The sequence below is a fragment of the Periplaneta americana genome, chromosome 15, assembly GCF_040183065.1.
Source record: "Periplaneta americana isolate PAMFEO1 chromosome 15, P.americana_PAMFEO1_priV1, whole genome shotgun sequence".
Lineage (NCBI taxonomy): Eukaryota > Metazoa > Arthropoda > Insecta > Blattodea > Blattidae > Periplaneta > Periplaneta americana.
In genome coordinates this window covers 67,093,282-67,117,696 of record NC_091131.1, presented here as the reverse complement: position 1 = coordinate 67,117,696, position 24,415 = coordinate 67,093,282, and the positions used below count along the sequence as shown (strand labels likewise).

Here is a 24,415-nt window from a genome sequence, read left to right as displayed (position 1 = left end):
CAGGGTTGTAGAAAGGGGGGGGGGGGAATCACGTGACAGTTAATTACTTAAGGAGGTCCTTTTATTTTAGTTATTTTAAACACTTGAATAATATTACGTAGACGTCCAATTCCTAACAGAAATTATTGTTTTCAGAAAAGAGCTAAGATAGCCCAGCTACTAGACTTTACAAAGGGGCGAACAGAAGCAGGTGGGGGAAACCGGGATGCGACATAGGGAAACGGACGACAGTACCCGTACGAAAATATGATTCAATATTGAAAGCTCTTTCGTCACTGGAAAACGCGAACATATTTCTGAAACGTACTATACTCAGTAACTCAGTACTGCTTACGCGCCCTCGGCTCTGTGTCGTGAACTGTTGGAAGTTTACTAGTAGAAGGGGTGGGAGTGAAGTACATTCCAAAACTCAGGTACAATAAAAATTGAAGTAAAAATAAAATAATGTCCCTGTATATCAATTTTAAGGATATGTTTTCGTAATTAGGAAAAATGTTATAGGTAAATGGTTACAGTTATAATAATAGCTACTTTATAGAATTTTGTGCAAAATGTATGACATACAGTAGACTATTATGTGTCTACATAAACCGTACAATTTATAAATGCACCCATATTTTACTTTTGGGATTATAAAAAATTATTTTATATGCGATCAAAAAAAGTTTGTCTTGTTATTTGAGCGCACAGCAACTGATTTTATTTGACGAATATGTATGTCTTTTAAACAAGAATGCAATAGATAATGAATTTAATGAATGTCACTAACAATGTAATATAACTGCATGCTGCGACACAAGTAAAATACTCGTATATGACAAGAAAATATGTTTAATCTTGGTAACATCGGTTTACTTATTTCAGAACTATTTCTGCGGCCATTTTGGAAATTAAGTATTTAAAATTGTTCACTCTCAGGGATTTTGTAGAGATCTTAGACTTTCGAAATGAAGATTTCAACGACAAAATAAAAAATAATGGCATTCGTTGGCACATATCCAGTAAGAAGCAAAATGATAGTACATGATAACTGATTAAAACAAATTCAAAACTTTGAATATAGGTTAGGAGTTAACCTTCACTACTGAAGTAAATATAAACCAAAAACTCTCAAAATACAAAGTTTAGAAACTTATTCTCAACAACATTTTAAAATCCAGTGTTGTACAAGCAACTTCAAGGTTAAGGATATACCTACAATACTTGGCTCTGCCAACTATTATATGGTAGTGAAATCTGGTCCCTAAAGCAAACAGATAAAAAATATTGTAGCCTATACAGTAGAGATTCTTTTTCGAAAAAAAAAAACAGCAGGTTATATACTTTTTTACCATGAGAAAAATGAAGCTATTTTAAAAGAATTTAACGCAACATAACTGAAGAAAGAATTCAAAACTACAAAAAACAATTTGGTTACAATATGTTTATCGAATCATCAATAAAATTTGATAAATGATAATCCTACTGGTTGAAGACGTCCCGGAAGACCAGTGAAGATCCTACTAGATGAGGCCGACACAGATATATTTAGATCTAGTTCGTGATGGTATTGATGATGGTATTACAGTTTGTAACAAAAATAAAGTTGTAAGATTTTCGTAAACGTAATTACTGCAAACAAAGCATGTAAGAATGCATTCTTCCGATACTTTCCACACGATTAGATCAATTTTACTTTCCCAATATAATCGGGAAATATTGGTAAACATGCAAACATTCGATTTCCAGATTTAGTATCACTCTGGACTCACTTTTATCATTATCGCAATGATGTTTGTGTGGTGTGATTATGGAATGGAATTTTGGTGGTTACGTTACCGGTAACTGTAACAGTAAATGGGATTAATCTTCATCTCCTTCTAATGCCTGTCTATTGAGGGGTTTAGGATTTCTGTCCATAATCATTAGAGATGAAGCGACATTATTTAAATTACAGAGTAAAATAACATTTTTAAACGTGCTCAGAATATGAAATCTCTTTCTGTCCTAAAACCCGGGACTAATAATCATATATTAAAATTACGGTATTCAAATTTGATGTGAGAGTAAACAACATTACCTAAAAATGATTCGAATTTAGAAAGGTAGAGCAATTCTAGAGGCTATTTATTTTATTTTATTTTATTAACGCACGGAAGTTGGTGATTACAATAAATAGACTATTATTGCATCGAGATTGTTATTTCGTTGTTTTAAAGTAATTAGTATTGTGTAGATTCGAATAGAAATTGGTAGTTATAGTGTAAAACACTATAAAAGTATATTCCGATCAATTAACATGATATTTTCAGTAACTATTAGCACAATAAAATTCTTCAAATTCGGTATTTATGTACTAGAAAAACATTATTGATGTATATTACAACACAGAATGGAAAACTGAAGCTTATGGAGATAATAAATCGTACGAAAATGCCTGACATTTTTAATAGGTTTTGTTTTGGTAGATTTTGATATATTTCAAATAAGGATATAAATTTTCTTATCATCGAACTATAATTTCGTAAGAATAGGCAGATTATTTCATCACATCATAATAAAATTCGGAAACGAATCTGTGAGTACTGGACTGTTTGTTTATATTTACTCATAAAATTGTTGAATAGTTCATCTGTGCTCATGTATTCCAATGGCACTTTTGAAAAAAGTCTACGTTTCCTTACTTTAGACTTTCATAGCGTCATATTAATATAAGTGACATATTTTAAAATCCCATCTATGCTTATATATTCCAATAGTAATTTAGTAAGGAAACTGCCGTCTCTCTCCACAGCAACTTGTAACATGTTTAAAGTTGTATCTCTAGGGAGTATACTAATATTTTGCAATCAAAATGTTTAATATTATTTATTTCTCCTCTCATCAAAAAAAATAAAATAAAATAAAATAAAATAAAATAAAAAATATAACACCATTTTCCTAATGCATACTTTCCGGTTGAATTTAGTTTTAAGTACTGAATATTAACAAAAATTTATTAAACAATTTTACATAGACGATAAAAAAGAAGAAAGAAAACAAAAGAGAAGGTAGGCAGATACCATGTCAAAAATCTCTTTTTCTATACGAAGAATACCGAAAACATGTTCATTTCTGAGATAACCCTCAAAATATATCTTTTTCAATAGCAGAGTAATTTTTTTACACTTCACATAAGAGAAAGCAAGGTCTAGGCCAGTGGTCGTCAGCACTCGCTGAAATGGGTAAAGAGTTTTCGATGCAACATCATATGCCCTGTCGTGCAGCAGACAGAGAGGGAGAGAGCATACCCGCCAGCAGCTACGGATGCACCATAGTGCAGTCTCTTATCCGCGGGTAAGAGACACTAGCCCGAGGGTGCTCTGTGCTGATGACCGCTGATCTAGGCTAAAGAAGAACGCCATCACGCAGACCATTACAAAGAAATCTCCTTGCTTACAACAAGAAAAGAAATTATGTGAAGCCAACTTCTTCCACCACAAATTTCACGTGGTTTTTCCAGGATTTTAACATGAATCTCCGGCTTATTGTATACAAAGTTTGTGTGGTTTATTCTTGGTATCTCAGAATCGTGTTTTCCAGTCCATTTAACACTGATTTAATCCTTCAGAGGCCGTACCTATACCTAACCTGGAAGAATTGCAAAGATAATTTAGTGGGGGGGGGGAGAGGTGAGGGAAACTAAAATGTTGTGCGTTTCCAAACATTATATTATCTCAATCTTTCGCGTACGTCATGATCAATATTTGAGGTTCCGTAACTGTCTACACTGCGCCTCTGTGGCTCAGCGCTAGCATACTGATATTCTACTCAGAAGGGCCGGTTTTGATCCGGCCTGATCGTGAGGGAATCTGTGGTGTTTTTTGTCGGGGCACGTCCTGTATCGTATGATATAGGTAGTATGATATTTTAATCTTTGTAGTTAAGAATTTCATATAGTCTACTGTGTACTCAAAAGTTTTCCGTGCGATTCAGTGTAAGTTCAATTATGTAAATTATTGTAGTAGTTTAGCCGCCACGGTGGTTTATGACTAGTGCACTGGACTTATAATCCCGCGGACCTGGTTTCGATTCCCGGCGTACCCACGTTTTATAACTTGTGTTGGGCAAGCCCGTAGTCCAGGTAACACAGGGGTTTTTCTTTAGGAGCTCCAGCTCCCTTGTGGCATCTCAACAAATCTCCATCATCATCGCGGGTGGAGCGTACGTAGACCAGCCTTCTACGGCGCACCCTGGGCAACGACTCTGTCGGTAAATTGGTCTACATAACTGGTTTCATATGGGTGAATGACGAAAAGTCAAGTACGCGCCATTAGTAAAAGAACTTGTAGTTTATTTTTTTTTATTGTTATCAACTTCTATTCCACCAATACTCTCCACCTCATTCAGTTCATAAGTCATCTCTAATAGATAAAAATAGGCCGACGTGAAGTCCTGGAAGACGTATGGGTCGGTACAGGAGTTAAGAGTTTGGAGCTTTAAGGTTTATCAAGTACTCGTCTGGGGATGAAACCTGACTCCGTACTCCTTAGGCAGGATGGCCCGACTGTTTGCATCTGATTCATGAATGCCACTCGGTCCAACTCTCGGACTGCAACGTTATCGTATAGTGGGCGCAGACTGTATCAATAATTCAGTGTGAGTTTACGTGCATGGATCCATTCCAGTTCTGTACTCGAAAAGACAGCCAGCCCTACATTCCAAATGGCAAAGATGGCAGCCTAGTTGTATGAATACAATATCTGGAATCCTTAAGAAAGCTGATTTCTTTCATCACTTTATCTTATGTAGTTAATGTTCTGTATCTGTACCCATGTTCATAACTTGTAAAAAACAACATAATGTTTTTTTTTTAAACCTGGTGAGCTTTTCAGAGTTTACTTCATGACAAACAACGCCGTAATTTCAATATCTTATTAAAAAAAACTATCTAACTATAAAAGTTAAACCGACGTAGAATGAGCTGAGGAACATATTTTCAATTTGGAATAAATCTGAATTTTGTGCAGATAAAATACGCCAGACATATTGTACACTTTATTGTAAGTATGACGATAAGTGTAGTCACCATGCCAGTAAGTGTGTGTGTTTGTACCCTTGCAAAGTACCTCTAATAAATGAATAATAATGTTGCAGCCTATGTCGTCAATCATCGATCAATTAGTAGGTCTACATTACAGTGACTATACGAATTTTTCCGTTTGTCCCAAATTTTATGGATGGTATAGTGAATAGGGAAAGTAAGCACCGCACGAAAAGTATCTCAACATCTGTTTATCACATGCAAACAACTTGATGGACTCAGGATTCATTTATAATTTCCAACTTTTGGTGTCATATAAATAAACATTTCGCTTAGTGGTTCTAAAATACAAATTTTAGTGTTGGAAATATTGACAGAATTAGGAAGATAAGTATTCATTAATTCGTCCGTAATCATGAGAAATATTTAGGTACTGTACCGTACATAGTATCCATGCTAACTATTCCACTGTACCAGTAAAAAGATAAAGGTATCCCCGTAACATGCCATGAAGGCACTTGGGGGGCATGGAGGTAGAGCTCCATGCTTTCCATGACCTGGGCACTAGAATGAGGTGGTGTAGTCGGCACCACGCTTTGACCGCCTTTTACCCCCGGGAAAGACCCGGTACTCAATTTTATAGGAGGCTGAGTGAACTCCGGGGCCGTTCTGAAAGTTTGGCAACGAGAAAAAAATCCTGTCACCACCTGGGATCGAACCCCAGACCTTCCAGTCTGTAGCCAGCTGCTCTATCGACTGAGGTACCCGGCCGCCCCACTGTACCAGTACTATTTATTAAATAAAATAATGATATAATACTTTATCTGATACTTAAATTAGAGTTAGTGTTTAATTATTCGCGTTCATAGGCCTATAATTTGTCTTAATAATTGCCCCTTCGCTGTGGCTGACGTAGTAGTACAATCGGCCCAGAGTACCAGGTTTGATTCCATACAGAAAATATGATATATCAATTCTAGCGTGGCAATTATTTTACATTATTCTTAACTTCCCCGGGTGTAGTCAAGTCGGTAGCCATTCACTACGGTCAGCACATTCCTAGAAAACCTATGAATGTCTAATGTTACGTAATTGAAAATACGCACAAGAGGAAGAACGAAACATTCAGTCAGTGAAAATCATCATCATCAACATTATTATTATTATTATTATTATTATTACGTACTTACTTACTTACTTACAAATGGCTTTTAAGGAACCCGAAGGTTCATTGCCGCCCTCACATAAGCCCGCCATCGGTCCCTATCCTGTGCAAGATTAATCCAGTCTCTATCATCACACCCCACCTCCCTCAAATCCATTTTAATATTATCCTCCCATCTACGTCTCGGCCTCCCTAAAGGTCTTTTTCCCTCCGGTCTCCCAAGTAACACTCTAACACTCTATATGCATTTCTGGATTCACCCATAATTATTATTATTATTATTATTATTATTATTATTATTATTATTATTATTATTATTATTATTATTCATTGTTTCTTTTGGTTTTGTGTATATTTTCAATATTGGCATGATGTTCATGCAAAATTTTATAAATGCATATTATTATGCTGAGGGTTTGGGGGAAAATAGGGCTGATTTCAGACTAATGTTGTTTAGTCAACTCTCCGAAGATAGGTTGAAGTGACACAATAAGGCATCACTCATGAGACAACTAAAATAGAAGATAATGGGACATTATATACATCACTGACTGTAGTAACATTATTACACTGATCAGACTTAGGCCTAAGTGAAGACATACAAAGCCAGTTAAAACAAATTATGAGTATATGAAAGCGAATAATCAAACGCTAACTCTAATTTAATTATCAAATAAAGTATTATATCGTTATTTTATTAATAAATAGTACATTCGAATAGTCAGCATGGATACTATTTACAGTACAGTACCTAATTATTCTCATGATTACGGACTAATAAATGAATGCATATCCTCCTAATTCTGTCAACATTTTCAACACTGAAATTTGTATTTTAGGACTACTAAGTGAAATGTTTATTTGCATGACACCAAACGCTGAAAATTATAAATGAATACTGAGTCCATCAAGTTGTTTGCATGTGGTAAAAGATGTTCAGATACGTTTCGTACGATGCTTACTTTCCCTGAATAAGGCATCACTCATGAGACAACTAAACCAGGAGATATTGGGACATTGCATATATCACTGACTATAGTAACAATATTACCCTGATCAGACTTCAGATGTATACAAATAATTGTTCTTCCTCTGACACATATCATCAAGTGAAATATACTGCCTGATAAATGTACAGATACGAAAATAAAATGTGGAGCTCCCTTATTGTGTAAATTTCGCTTACAGCATACTGCGCATGTGCAGTAAACAAGAGTCCTGTATACAGGGGCGTATTTTGCGGGCTACCGGGGCTACCGGCGGTAGCCCAAGGAAATTACAAAAGAAAAAGTTTATAATATAACATAATGTAATAATTTTGTATTATTAGTTTTACCATAGTAATTAAAATTAAAGTAATTGTTAGATATATTTTGTGTAATAATAGGGTCAGCGGTAGCCCAAACCCTTTAACCAGTATACGCCACTGCCTGTATATAATATATGATACTTGTGGACAATCGTGCGAAATTGTTACCTACATATCAGTGGACTCCCAACAAGACTCGCTCCAAATTATAATTGCGTACCTGTACATAGTCATCCAGAACCTTAGTCAGAGGTATTCCGACTATTATTACTGTATATCAGTGGCGCCAACTTTTTAAAAAGATTGAGTGAGCTGAATATTTGAATTTTAAGTTAAAATCAATAAATCTCATAAATAAAAGTGATAATATTAAAACGACAAATTACTGGGTGGGCTCCGGCCCCACGGGCCCTTATAAGTTGGCGCCACTGCTGTATATTATATTACTGTTATTATTACTATTTTTATTTGTATCATATAGCTACTGAGTGTGAATGAATACATTGTAGAGAAAAAGCAACGCACGAGCGAGTCGACCGAGAAAGGAGTGGCCGCCATATTGCGGTTTCGTTTACAATCGACAATATTCACGCAGCATTACAGTACTTCGCGCTTGGTTGAAACACGATGCTTGGTTGTTTTCTAAGTTGAAAATAAGTAAAACAGTAGCTAGTATGTAGGCCTATACTTTATAATAATAAGTATGACAATTAAAAAAAAAAAAAGAGAGAATTCAACTGTGGGAGAGAACCATCGTTGTTTAGACTGATCTATATAGGTACTCGTATTACTGACTCATTAATATTTTTATTTGTTTTTCTTCGTTCTTACTGTTTTTCTTTCTCTTTTCCTTTTTTAAATTAAATTTGTCATGAACAATTTAAATTTAAACTAAAATAGTTAAGATGCACTTTATATCGACGGAGGACGTTTTAATAATAATCTTTGTTAAACGAAATGTGTACAGCTTTCAACCATTTTTATTTGTTCTGGAAGTCTGACTCAAGACTTCGCAGAGTCAGGGTGATTGTAAAGTGTTGGTAGAATGATGGTGATATTGGTGAGGTGAAATTGGAGAACCCCGAGAAAAAAAAATCCTTTTCGGCCGCTTTGTCCACCGCAATAGGGAGAATATTTTGAAGGTATTTTCCTTCCAGGCTCCGAGCCATCACTGAATTCATCAATGGAGTCAGTTTGACATTGAATAATAATTTCAGCTTTCATAATTATCTCGTCTATGCTCATAGTGTTTTTGACGTCGGGTTTTTCGATCTATAAAAACAAGATTGCAACCTTGACACCTGCGATGAGTAGGCCTATATGTTTTTACCTGTTCACGTCCAAGATGTAATATATATCTGAGCCTTTTTTTCCCGCGCTCTCTCTCTCTCTCGATTGATCGAGATCTCTGTCACACTCGCACTTATTCAGTGAGTAATATCTTCACTACAGGGCTATTTTCCAGTTGCAACGTATGGAAACGACGACGTTCCGGAACCTTTCCTCTAAAACTGCTCTACTCGGAACAACGTTTCTTAACTTTATGATCTGCGTCGTAATTACAGTATTATACCCATATGAAGCATATGACTGATTCATTATTAATGTAATTTCGACTGTCACTGTGACTGGTGGTCAACATACTGCCTTCCAGATCTGGACGTCTCGGGATCTATTTTTTTTTTTTTTTTTTTTTTTTTTTGCAATTTCCATTTGCGAATTCGCCAAAGGAGTGCTTTACTAAGATAAAGGAATAGTTCTAGTTCACAATTTAGAAAAGGCTTATATCCAGCTTTCACTTCTCGTAATAGAAAGATAGCGGACAGAAGGATTCATCATTCTCTGACGCATAATTTCTGCGAATAGACACTGCCTACTGACACTACCCACAGCATCTACCTAATAAAACTTTCTCGTTCATCGCGTCATTTTCCTGATAGTCGATTGTTATACCGTTTGGTTCTTTCAATTCGTCCATGTAATACATTCTTTCCCCTTAAACGACTAGAATTTCTTCGTCTTGAGTAATTACTTTAATGATATTAACATACCAACGATGATTTTATGGGCAAACAGGTTCAAAGAAAGAAACAAGTTTTATAGAAAGCGAAAAATTAATTTTTCGATGTAGGAGCCTATTTTCTTCTATATTTCACAAAATAAGAAATAACATACCGAACACCGGTACTATATTTTTCAAATATTAACAGACACTGTAAATATTATGATCTTTTTACACTGACTGTACAGTGTTTAGATGATCAGAAAGTGTTTCATCACCATAGTTGTCAAAGGTTAATAGGCGGAAACGCATATCGCCCATTCAATTCAGAATTTATCAGACTTTCTAAAAAAAATAGCATTGTGTGAACATGAAGATACCGTGCATTATTGTGAAAGTGTAATGCTGAAAGTAACAAATGCTAAAACATCTTCATTCAGTGAACTAATGGTAAGTTCAGGACTTGCCAGAGAAAGAAATAAATAAAGAAAGAAAAGAAGGAAGGAAGGAAGAAAGAAAGAAAGAAAGAAAGAAAGAAAGAAACTTGTCAAACGAACACTAAGAGGCATAATAAAATTATTATTGGTGTAAATATCGATCAAACAACTTCGAAGTCATTTATATAGTCTTCTATATGCTGTAATAATGAAAGTTACATTTTATTATATTTTCAGTAGGTACAACTATATAATATATAGGTAGAGGGCACGCGCTGGTAATATTTCCTTGGAGGTAAAGGCAGTAAGCACGTAGGATTCACATCCCTATGCTAGTAATTTCGATTGTCTAAAAAATTGCGCGCCTTAACCTCCGCTACCCTATGAGTCTCCATGTTCTACAACAGGGATAGCCTACCTTAAAAAATTATAAAGTTACATCGTAAATACGTTATCGATATTCCTGCATACCCATTTCAGGATCTTTCTTGTGAGTTGGAGAGAACATTTAAAATAATAATATGGTGCTCTTTCATTTTAATTTGAAAACCTATTTCACTTTAAATCACTGTGGTCCAATCCGTGGCCCGCGACGGCAGCAGTAATGTAGATCCTACAGTATGGTGTCTGGAATTACGCAAGATAAGAGTTGCGGCCTTGTATAATACTGATCCGGCAGTTTTGGTAAAATACGAAAATCGGGTATTCAACAGTGAAAGTCGTCGTAGAATTGGTAGCACTGCACTGGTCAGAAAACAAACTTGAATGCATATATAGAAACCGAAGTATTTTTTATTAAGTGTTACGAAATGCCTTTACAGGATACTCAAAGTTCTCAGCTTGATTATGGGTGATATAATTGGTGTGAATGGTAATTTGGACATACAGTATGTGTAACATATGAAACAGGTACCGGTAGTTAGCTAGAAGTTCCAGACGTGTAGAAAGAATTTGTGTTATTCTCTTGAGTAATCACACATCACAGACATCTTTCTATCAGTAATTATTAATTTATTGACAATGACGCAAGTAGGGTAAAGGTTGGTAATATTATGATACTAATAATATTATTATATTACTTTTTGAGAATTTTTTACAATTTCACTGAGCGAGAGAAGAACCGGTTTTGTGCAGAAACTTGTCCACGATCATTCCCTTAATACGTTGACGTAAAAAAAACGATCTTCCTTCTGCTCAGTAAAATTGTAAACAAATTCTCAAAAAGAACTATCATAATATTATTAGTATCACAATTTACCAACCTTTACCCTATACAAAACAAAGTTAAAATAACCACGCACAATTTTAAGTTAGCCTATTACTTTAAAAATTATTTCAACTAGACTATAAATTCATATTATATTGAAGTTAAGTTCAATATTACATTAAATTATATAGCAGAGACTGAAAATAAAATCAAACCGACTCTAACTAGGATAATTACATAATCCAATACTTTTGTGACGACTCAAAATATTTATGAATACCAACTTAAATCTTTAACATTGATATCTTATTTCTAATTAAATCTATTTATCGTAAGAAAACACTAATGTGTGCTTTACTCTACAGAAACACTTGATATACAATCACTCAGGTAAGTAGTGGATCATTTTATGAGTTCCAGAAACATCATATTCCAGAATAATCTTCTTATATGAAAATACTTTTTTTATGTACAAATCATATTCCAGAATAATCTTCTTATATGAAAATACTTTCTTCATGTACTAAGGACGATAATCGAACCCTGAGTCTCATGATTTATAGTCAGGAATGCTGACAGGTAGACCACGAAGCCGTAAGTTATAGAATCTGCTTATTAAATCGTCATTTTAATAGCATTTATACAGTACAAAACACCGCCTGTTGTATATGCAATTAGCAGAACTTTGGTGTGTGTAAAGTTCCATTATATTCTACGAATTCTATTGTAGGAAGATACCGCCGTATTCTGTGGGAGTCTACCGCAGCTTTATAACACTATGCAGAGCATCCCGCGTCCAAATTGTTCCAAAACGTGTGCAAGCATTTGAATCTCCGGGCAGTGCTTTCACATGGTTTCGTCACGGTACCAACTGAGAATGGAGCGTACAGCTGCTACGTTGCTAAATATGTAATCCACTTTGAAGTAGACAATCCTTGTTAAAATCCAGTTATTAGCTATATAACTGCTATAGAGTGCGACGCATTTTCCTCTTCCTGTCAAGAATTTCAAATACTCATATTCACGATATCGCAGTGAATCCCGAAACTTTTTAACTACAGTCTATTTATTGGGTTGAAGCGAAAATTCGTAGCGTGTTTTCGCTGTGACAAAAATGTTTATTTGAAATTAATAGAAGACAGAAATTAATCGGTAATACATTCTCCTACATTATCTATGACTCTCTGCCAACGCTGGGTTAGTTTTTCGATTCCACGTCTGAAGAAATCTGCTGGTTTGCAGTTAAGGAAGTCGTCAAGCCAAGTTTGTAAAGCATCTTCGTTATCAAAGGATTTCCCTTGAAGATTCCTGGATAGAGAACGGAAAAGATGGAATCTGAGGGCGCAAGAACGGAAGAATATGGAGCATGTGGAATCACCTCCCAACCAAGCTCATGGATAGCTGCTTTTGTCTTGTCAGCGGAGTACGGGCGTGCATTATCGTGTTGTAGCAACGCTTGGTGCAGTATTCCCGGTCGTTTTTCTTCAATTACGGCTGCAAGGCGTCTGAGTTGTTGGCAGTTATGGTTACATTCCTGGAAAGCAATTCGTAGTAGACGACGTCTTCTTTATCGTCCAGACGCATAACATCTTCAATGGATGGACACTAACTTTTGTATGAGGTGTTGTGTATTGAAACGACAGAACAATTTTTTGCAGTGTTTTCTCCGATGATATTCTCCCCGTCCACTGCACAAATATTTCGATCCGCTTCCTCTGTCTTTGCTCATATATTAAACTCAAACAGAAGAATATGTCGGAAGTGTTCTTTTTTTTCCAATTGACACTCCATCTTCTTTAGCCCACAAATAGCACAACCTTTCTTCAAATCCGCAAAATTCAAGGCTTTAAACAGTAATAAATATCCTAACAACGCAGTGTTGTGGTCAATCTAATAACTTATATTACTCTACGCTCATTTTGCTCCTTAGCAACCCACAATATTTATTATAATTATTGTAAAAACAAATTCAGTTTAAATAATATCATCGTATAGATATATGTACAGTAACTTATTACAACATAATATTGCTATAATGGCTTGAGCAGCGAGTATTGTATTTATTTCGTTGCATTGATTACGATATTCATTAAAACTTTAAGTTCTTTGTTTAATCATTATGCTAAGATGATTCTCATCAAGCGGTGACCTGAATTATTTGAAATCACACAAGCACCAACTACTTAAATTTCCCTATGGGGATTCTACGACTTCGCCTGCCATATTTTTTAATAAATTATAGAAGTATAAAATTACCGAAAAAAAAAACATTCAAATCAAAATGAGAGAGAGGGTTAATTATTTCACTGAATCGGAAGCCAAACCACAGTGTTTTATTTGCTCAGATCAGGAGACCAGCTAATTGGCTCCTTGATGACTCCATCGATCTGTAAAATCATCAAAGATTGGCTATTACAGTTAAGATGATTAAATCCTACGCGTTCTAATTTTCAAACAGACAAATTGGCTATTATCATTTCGTTGCCTAGACTTCGACCACTTCTCTTCTTAATCGGTACACTCGCGTTTCTATCTCCTCTTGATCAGCTCGCTGTACTTCTCCCCCTCCCCCTCGTATGTTGTAGCTAGTAAGTTACGTCCATTTTCGGCCTTTCCCCCCTCGAAATTTTCTAGCGCTCCTTCAGTGGAGCAGCGAAACCCGAAGTGAGACAAGTGGCCAACAGGCTTGGAGCTCACATATTCAGTTTTTTACAGCCCCAACTCGTTTGCATTACGTGTTTATACGTAATTACTTTTAAAGTTTCTCCTTCCATTTCCTTCTCTTTCATTCATTCACTCAGTTCAAAATAAATACAACAAACATGTTTTGAATGTTGTATGCATAGTCACCAGTATTCGGGGCGCAAATAAAGCTCAGAAACATAAGCAATATATTTCACTCTTACTAGACAAAATGAATGCGGAATATTTAGACATTCCTCTACATTTTGAAATGCGTTGGTGAGTGCAGGGAGATGTCTGCAGCAATTTTTCGGTTTAAGAAAATAAGTTTCTGTACTGATTTCGGATATTTAATCGGGGGGAAAAAAAATCCAAAGTGACCTGCGGGACATGGTCTTCATACGTTCTGTTGTACTTCTCACTGATGTAATATGTTATTTGTGCATACTGTACCTGAAGGTACAAGGTGCAATAAAAAACATTTCCCAGCTTTTGACACATACAGAAGAAATTTTAATTGTTTGAAGATGATTTTAGCAAAAACCATTCCTAGGCTACACATTTTCCATAATGTTAAGAAATAATGGAAGAAGAAAAAGACAAAGTAGATTTCACGGAATTCAACGAGCCAAGTTTCTAAGGAGTTTCAATAAGATTTCGTGATTTTGACTTTTTGTATCCTAAATTTGACCTTCTCAACAAATTTATAGGCGCAAAATTGAATCAGTAGTCCACAGATCTTCAGATGTAGTTGTGTAAACTTTAATTGGATCTTTTTCTAAGTAAAATAAAGAAGAATGCCCTAAAGAATTTCGGAAAATGTTACACATCAACCGCCGCTGCGCCGTATTGAAAATGTCATACTAGATGTTTTCTGACATTATAGAACGTAAAAAAAACGAACTCCATTATAGGCCAAATAGACTAAGAGGGTGACGAGAGGTTAGGATCCCCAATTTTACAGATTGGCATTGATGACAAATGGATGTCAATCCTACATGCCTACCGCCTTTGAACCCAAGGAAATGCCCCTATGCTCATTTCTGAATAAACTCTAGGGTCATAGTGTGGCCGGAAGAATTGGCCATGATCCATGATCGTATGGGGAATCGAACCCGCGACCTTTTAGCTTTGCAGCGTTACGCCTTAACCGCGACGCTACCGTACCTCCGACATTATAGAAGTGTATGCGTATTATATTATATCCTGATTATAAGTTTGTAATTATTTGAACAAGTCTGAACCATGTATTTTTCGGACAAACATTGCATCATGCTAGGACGTAACCTTTCTACAAAAACTAGGCCTATATGTTATATTTATTAACAATTTATTTGTTATATTCATTCATGTTATACATTTACAAGGCGGCCCACACCTTCCATTGCATGACAAAGATTGGATGAGATCAGGAAAGGGAGGATTAAACTGCCTTAAATGAAAACTAATTACGCCAAATAAAGCGCCAATTTTAATCGCTTAAAATAATTTTTCGGACTAAACGTTCTTGGCCAAATTTTAACACATCAACGAACAAAATCTTCGAAGTATTATCTGTCAATTGAATAAAATTATTTGACTTAAACATATAAACAAAACTAATGTAATCATATTTACAGAAAACCTTCCAGAAAGGAGTAAAATATTTATTAAAGGTACTTACATTGAAACAAGGGAATAATTCCAGATGCCGGTACATGCCTTGGTTGTAATGTTGCAATATAATGAAACTACTAAATTACACAAATTTTGAAACATCAATGATAGCCTATATGCGTTTTTATACTTTCATGGTAATCCTAATCCTGCTTTATAATATAATTAAATCCTCTGATTGAGGTTCTGGCTGTTATGTACATCTTTTGTCAAGCAGTACACCTCACTTGGCGATATGTGTCGGAGGAAGAACAATAAAATTGTTTGTATGCATCTGAAGTCTGACTAGTGTGATGTATGCAATGGAGGGGAAAAGGAACTGCCACCCTACCCCATTATCTCCTGGCCTAGTTGCGTCATAAGTGGTGCCTTCTTGGTGTCACTTGTGAAGTTCAGACTTGTCTTCGGACAGTTGACTAAACAATAACAATATAATTAATATAGGCTACGTTTAATAATGTGATGGGAGAGAACGAGAAATGACACAAGTGGAGTGAGTTATGTGGGTCCCAATGCGTTACTCTTATTCAGTGTACACGATAAGAAGAAAGCCTACCTCTAAAATAGAAGCAACTATTATTAAATCTTTTCCAAAAAGTAACAGTGGCACTGGATTCTGTTATAGAACAATTTGAACAATACAGACATTTCTATACAGAACAAGATGAAAGAACTCCTAAGCAAATAGATAGTACCTAATATCCACATCAAAAAGAGGATATTTGTCATCCACATCAGAAAAGGTACTGAAGTCAGAAGAGCACAATCTGTTTAACTCTTTATTGTTGACATAGTAATAACGATGATGATGATGATGCATATCAAGTTGAAGGACCTTCATTCAGCAGCAACAAACTTTGTATGAAACTTAATAGACAATATGGCGATTTGCTTAAAACTGCTTTGGAACACTTTTCTTCTATCTTGTGTAGATCGACATCCTGGTCTTCATGTTTTTGAAGAGATATGCTTGACTTCACATGTAAGATGAAACACATAACCCGCGTTCTGCGTAATTCTTGCACAAATTAGACTTTTGATAACGCCGTAATGATGCTTTGCACTTTATGGGTCAAGGTCTCGGTGCGTTACCGCGCGCACCGGCCACCTCGGCGGTAAGTAGGTTGCGTCTGCCGCGGTATAACGGGATCCCCAGCCGCGGCGTCAGCTGTCACGATCTGATCATAATTGAGTTCATTAATTTAACAGCATGTACGGAAGGATTCTCGTGCCGATGTGACGAGAAACCTTCTATTTTGGATCGCAGATCTTCAGATGTGGTGAGCTGTGGAAAACCATGAAGCTGCAGTTCATCTCGGTTGTGTTCTGACTGAAAAATAAGCATGTGATACAGACCTCGTTGTGGTGGTTAGTGGCGCAGCCGTCCTGTGCTTCCCGGTGCTGCAACTCGTGCACTCACTCCACCAAGTTCACGGACACACTGACACGCTGCCGCGCGGCCGGTAGGGAACTGGGTGAAGTAGCAATGTGGGTCACAGGGGGAGGGGGCACTTTCCTCCTTTTCTTCCTTCAATATTCCTCTTTCTTTCTTTCCACACTTTTTCTTGAATTCTTTCCTTTCTCCTGTTTCATTTTAATTTTATTCGTTTGTTATTTCTTTGGTCCTTCCTTCTCCTTTTCATATTTTTCTTTCATTCTTCTATGTAGTTTTCTTCTTTTCTCTTTCTATAATTCTTCTTTTTCTTTTTAATTTCATTGGCTTTTCTTTATTTATTCTATTTATTCATTTCTTGTAATTCTTTTCCGTAAGTCATCATACTTTCCTTCCTTCTTCCATCTTTCTTTTGTGCATTCCTTTCTTTTTACCTTTCTTTCTACATTATTTCTTTATTTTTGTTGCCTCTTGTTCGTTTGTTCTATTAATAGATTTTCTTAGCTCTGTTCTTCATTTTCTTCTTTTCTGCATTCCTTTCATTCTTTCTCTATTTCTTTATTGTTTACCATTTCCTTCTTTATTTTAGTTCTCCCTTCCTGTTCCGTTTCCTTCTCTTTTTTCTTCTTTCTTTCCTTCTTTTCATCTTTTTTTCCTCATTAAGTCTTTTTGTCTCTAATTTATTTATTTATACCATAATGCTTTGGGAAGCTACAGACTGCTAGGCTGAAAAAAATGAGAGTATAAGAAAAGAATTAACAATAGACTAACTAAACGCAAAAATCGAGCAATTATAGAACACAGTGAACATTGCATGCACTACGGATGAATAACAACAGGTTACCAAGGATAATTACATACTACACCTCAATAAGGAGACATTTGAGAAGACAGTTGGAAAGATTTACAGACCACTAAATTAATTGGTACAAGTTTGCACTCGAAACGGATCTAGAAGGAATCAATCCTCGAATGTACTAATGATGATGATGATGTCTTCCTTCCTTCTTTATTGCCTTCTTCCCTCGTTTTGGGTCACGTCATTGTCTTGCGGTCATCGTTGCCAATTAGAACAGTTGAATGACGATGCATTACTGTCTGTAGGTTTAATTCTCAAACAACTCGTGAATTACTTTCTTTGAGAATAGCACGAGTAAGTATGAACACTCGCAAAGCTATGATAATGGCATGGGGTACTAATGGTAAATACGCAGCACATCTATTGTATTTCGTTTGGCCGTCGTGTTACTTTTTGTTCCTCGAGGAAGTCGACATGGATACTGACCTTACGTCCGAATGCTGTCAAGGACAGATATTTGTTCTTTGTCAATGTTATGTGTTGTGTTGGCTTATATTATGCAGACCGGCGACGTACTGTCTGAGGATGGTCTACAAAATTGTGTAAGTTCTCAGGTAGATGTTTCAAGTGCAGAGAAACTTCCTTCAATAACATTTTTCTTCATTTTATTTATTGTATTCCATAGATCTTACATTAGCAATGAAGCTTTAAGATGTGGAACAAGTCAAAATTTTACAAGATTACAATTACAATTTTTTACAATTTAAATTTCGATTTTTGGCAAGATGTAGTGAGATGAGGTGAGGTCGAGAATTCGCCAACAGTTTACCTGGCATTTGCCTTATGGTTGGGGAAAACTTCGGAAAAGACCCAACCAGGTAATCAGACCAAACGGGGATGTAGTGAAGTGAGGTCGAGGACTCACCATAGACCACCCGACATCAGTCCCACGGCTGGGGAAAACCTCGGAAGAAACGAATCAGTCAGATTAAACGAGGGATCCAAACCAAGTCCAAGCGCAACTCCGGATCAGCAGGCCAGCGAGTCTGCCGACTGAGCTACATTGGTGGCTCTACTAAAAATATACAGTACATAGCCAATCACATTATTAAATTTACAAACCCAAATAATTATTCATCAGTTGAGCTATAAAATATAATACATAGCAAGTAAGTTAATCAATTTAAAAGCATAAACAATTAATCTGTTTTGAAAATAATAATCTTTTTACACAAATTCAGTATTTTGACATGTCTTAAAAATTATGCACCACTGTTACGAATGCAAAATGTATACATAATCATGATCTTTAAATGTACAGAATTCTTTTATGTGAGTATAATTACTTTTCGATAGTAACTTACAATTTCATTTTTCGTGAAATATATATATATATATATATATATATATATATATATATATATATCCAGTATAAATTGTGTGCAATTCGACGATATTTTGTTCCTGTACGTTGCATTGTATTATTGTTACCTCTGCGGTATTTGGATGATTAAATACACTGATAATAATAATTATGACAGCAAGCAATTTCTGCGGAGCAATAAACTGCGAGGTAGATTTTCTCCTAATATTTTGGTTTCATTAGCCATTGTGTCATTGTCCCCACACTATCAATTCATGGACTGAACCTTTTATTCATTTCATTCATCAATTCAGAAGTCTCCTCAGTCTAACATTACACATTCACACAGACGGCGAGACTCCCATGACGTGAGGCAGACATGCCGGACGTCCGCTTGACAACAGAACTCAATATTAACAACTGTAACGGTCAAATATCCATACGGGATTCGAACGCACAATCTTACCTTCGCGTAGCGTCAAAGCTGCTTGCCTTTCGCTACGGCTATCACTATCGGCGTAGACTACGAATGGCCACTATTATTTAAAAGAAACATTGAATGAATACCATGTAGCAGCCTCCAGTGACATCGTGGTTCGTGATTGTTAGAGGGAGACACAGAAACCTGAAGTTCTCATTTTATTACGTCACTAATATATTATACTATAAATTAACATCAAAAAACCTTTTTTCCTTGCATTTTTTTAACTAGGCCTATGTCCTGATTGTACCTATGCAGTATAAAATATTACCATGGCAACTGAAACTTACCATTAAGCAAAGCCTGCATGGTATAATAAAAAAACAAGGTAGGCCTATACAATAAAAATGTAAGGAAAAAGTTTTTTATGTCACTGTATAATATAATGTAATATAATATAATATAATATAATATAATATAATATAATATAATATTATATTATATTATATTATATTATATTATATTATATTATATTATATTACGTTACGTTACGTTATATTATATTACATTACATTACATTATATTATATTATATTATATTATATTATATTATATTATATTATATTATATTATATTATATTATATTATATTATATTATATTATATTGAAATTCTGTCTGATATGTACATCTATTATCAGGCAGTACATTTCACTTGACAATACGTGTCATAGGAAGAACAATAATTTATTGTTTGTATACATATGAAATCTGATTAGTGTAATATCTTACCAGACAGCGATGTATACAAGGGAGGGAAAAAGGAACTGGCTACCCTACCACATTATCTCTTCGCTTAGATACCTCATGAGTGATGACTTATTGCTGTCAGTTATGAGGTTCAAACCTGTCTTCGGACTGTTGACTAAAAAACAATATTACATTTCTCTCTTCAGTGTATGGGACCATTCCCCACCCTGCATCGTGATGAATTTGGGGAGTTACCCTAGCTAGCGAAATCCGTTTCCGAATCCAGCTATAACGGCTGAGGGGATCATTGTGCTGATCACACAATACCTCCTTTCTGGTTGGATGATCGTTCACTTCTACTGAGGCATGTGGATATGAAGTCAGCAGCCGGCTGGTCCTCGTTGGCCCTTCATGGGCTGTTCTCGCCATGTATATGATGTATATGATTGGATATGTCTCTTTACTGGGTTACAGTTTCGCAGTTGAGTCAAGGACTGGGAGACTTGAATGATAGAATAAGCAAAGAACCCGCAACGCTTCCATTAATTAAACACTCATATTCCTTCGGCTATATATATATATATATATATATATATATATATATATATATATATTTAGTAGGTTATTTTACGACGCTTTATCAACATTTTAGCGTCTGAATGAGATGAAAGTGATAATGCCGGTGAAATGAGTCAGGGGTCTATCACCGAAAGTTACCTAGCATTTGCTCATATTGGTTGACGAAAAACCCCGGGAAAACCTCGACCAGATTCGGCTGTATTACCAGCGTTATTATTATTATTATTATTATTATTATTATTATTATTATTATTATTACTAGCCGTACCCGTGCGCTCCGCTGCACCCGTTAGAAATAAATATAAAGTAATTACATAATTAAAATAGAACATTTGATCCAGTGAACATTTGTGTTTGATAGAAGGATACATCGTTTAATATGTTACTTAATTTAAATTGCATCCAAATAATTAAAATGTTATCATTTTTGTCCAGAGACACTCATTTGGTGCAATGACAATTCCTTTAACATGTTTCTTAATTTTTATTACATGCAACCATAGTTTAATGAACATTGACATCATTTAGATTTAATGTGTATACTTTATTTTACTTGTTATATGTTTCCATTTAATTATGGTAATAACTTAATTTTAACCCTTGTTTTCTACGTATTCAGTAAATTGCGCTTGGCCCACTATGGTTCTGAACACTTCAAATAACTTAAATTATATTATATAATACTAGCCGTACCCGTGCACTCCGCTGCACCCGTTAGAAATAAATATAAAGTAATTACATAATTAAAATAGGACATTTGATCCAGGGAACATTCGTGTTTGATAGAAGGATAAATCGTTTAATTAGATTTAGATTAGATTTATTTATTTAACCTGGTAGAGATAAGGCCGTCAGGCCTTCTCTGCCCCTCTACCAGGGGATTACAACTATAACATGAACAATAAGATTACAATTAATATTAAATTTACAATTACAATTACAATAAAAATTAAAGTACGACAAGAATACCTGATTAATGAAAGCTAGACATTTTATCATAGAAGTTAAGAACAAAGTTAATATGTTACTTAATTTAAATTGTATTTAAAATATTAAAATGCGATCATTTTGATCCAGAGAGCACTCATTTGGTGCAATGACAATTCCTTTAACATGTTTCTTAATTGTTATTACCAATTATTTTTGGAAAAGCGAAAATTAACAGAAAAATTTTGGCTACAGATTTATTATTATGTTTATATTATATTATATTATGAAAAAGTGTGTTGATAACGGATGTACTCGAATTAGAAAGTTTTTAATTTGTTGTGGGAGCTCTTGAATCTCAGGAGGAACAACTTTTACAACAGCGCAACATAATCTGCTTGGCTCATTACCCAATTTTTTTGCATTGCATTTATTGCATATGTATTTTATGTATTTTAACACGATTCAATTGAGCATAGTTAAAATTTGAATTATAAAATAATGGATTGCTAAGCTAACGTACTATTACTGCATACTAAATCAATACACTCTCGTTGTTCGTTAATTCTCTGAGATAAAAATGAATATGTTCATAAACATTATTATAAGAAATACAGGAAATGAATATACAGAATAACCTATCAAGTTTTCTGTGCATAAGAAGCTATTTTAATCTTACCTGTCCTCAATTCACTCACAAGTTACTGTAATAACATTATAGCATTATGTCCATCCAGAGAAACTACACTTTCCAATGATGAAATAATAATTAATTATACAAATCGGTTAATTTAGCTTCTGATATTACTTCATACAAACACAGAAACATTGTCTGTAGGCTAAGTTTCATAGCTTTCGATTGTTGTGTCCAAGGCCCCTTATAGACGAAGTCATTTGTTTTTTATTTCAATACACCGCCTTAGATGGCAGTTATTTTAATTTTAAAACTCATTTATCTCATTAAATATCAGTCCTATCAAAATTTTTCAGAGAATAAAACTTATCAGAAATCATTTTTAAAGAAACTTTTGTTATGTAACATATTTCACAAAAATCAATAATAAGCGAGATATTTCGATTTATTTAATTCAGGCCCCCTTATAACCCCCCTTTTAAATAACGTATTTTGAATGCCATATAGCCTATAATCTGTTACAACGAACTTAATTTATATTCCAATTTTCATCGAAATCGGTTCAGCCATTTCGCGTGAAAAGGTAACAAACATACAGACAGACAGACAGACAGACATACAAACAAAAATGTCAAAAAAGCGATTTTCGGTTTCAGGGTGGTTAATTATATATGTTAGGACCAATTATTTTTGGAAAATCGAAAATTACCAGACAAATTTCGGCTACAGATTTATTATTAGTATAGATTAGAGTAGTAGTAGTAGTAGTAGCAGTAGTAGTAATAGTAGTAGTAGTAATAGTAGTAGTAGTAGTAGTAGTAGTCAAATAGTAGTAGTAGTAGTAGTAGTAGTAGTAGTAGTAGTAGTAGTAGTAGTAGTAGTAGTAGTAGGCGTAGTGAGTGGTAGTACAGTAAAACCTTAGTATAAAGATATTTGCGAGCCCTAGCGGGTTGTATTGTTATATCAGTGTTATTGTTATATTGAGGGTCTGTGATTTATCACATAGGATAAAAAGTGCAAGCATAGTACCGCTTAACCTACAGGTAATATGTAAAGGAACTAAATATAATAATCACATATTTATGTACTTACATACTGCAGAATTAGATTTAGTACAGTACAGTATTACTGCATACATCTATATTTGAAAGAAATCTGAAAGTTTTCTTTGCTTTTTGAACTTTAATAAACACCGACCTTAAAGATTCCAAAGCAATTAGTTATTATTTTGTAACATATTGAAGGGAACTTGCAGCAAACTGAATTTGTTCTATGTGTCCAAGCAGTTCTAAATAATATACTTTTTGGTTCCTACATCACTATCATTACAATCATCATCTGCGGGATCTTCATCTTTACTGCCTTTTACCTTCCCATCCTTCAATTCTGCAATTACAGATTCATCACTGTTCACTGCACTCTGTAAACACTGATACACCATCATCCACTGACACATAATCATCAACCGGCACATCAATTTTCTTTCCAGTGACTTTTTCGTACAATTGCACACATTCCTGAGGATCGTCTTGTGGTTCCTTTTCACAGTCGATGTCGCTACTTACATCATTGTTCACAAGCTTTGCTTTTTTCCAACAGTTTTGAATTATGGAAATCTGGCTTTCAGGTAGTTGCGTGTATAGTTCCTGGGATAGCTCAGTCGGGAGAGCATTCGTGCGCCAAGCGAAATCCCGGGATCGATACCCGGCCCCGGAACAATTTTTCCTTGAAAGTATTCAGTTTTTAATTATTTTTTCCTCAATACCCACCCAGCTACTATAAATCAACTCACACGCTTGCTTCACATCAATTTTGAATGGATTTTCCACTTTCCGTTTCAGGTTTTTGTAATAACTCTTTCGATTAATTTTGTACGATATTCCGGGTAGCTCAGTTGGTAGAGCAGCTGGCTACGGACTGGAAGATCCGGGGTTCGATCCCAAGTTCTCACGGGATTTTTCTCGTTGCCAAACTTCCAGAACGGCCCCGAGGTTCACTCAGCCTCCTATAAAATTGAATACCGGGTCTTTCCTGGGGGTAAAAGACGGTCGGAGCGTGGTACAGACCACACTACCTCATTCTAGTGCCGAGG

The 24,415-nt window shown here is 35.2% G+C and overlaps 1 protein-coding gene across 1 annotated transcript in view; it reads right to left on the bottom strand.

Moving 5' to 3' along the window:
• The window catches only part of flz (transmembrane serine protease filzig), a 51,018-nt gene extending 34,116 nt beyond the window's left edge, over positions 1-16,902 (bottom strand). The window contains exon 1 of the mRNA XM_069847570.1: positions 16,817-16,902. The gene's annotated coding sequence lies outside the window, so the exon portion shown is untranslated. The remainder of the gene's footprint in view (positions 1-16,816) is intronic.
• Positions 16,903-24,415: the final 7,513 nt, after the last annotated feature.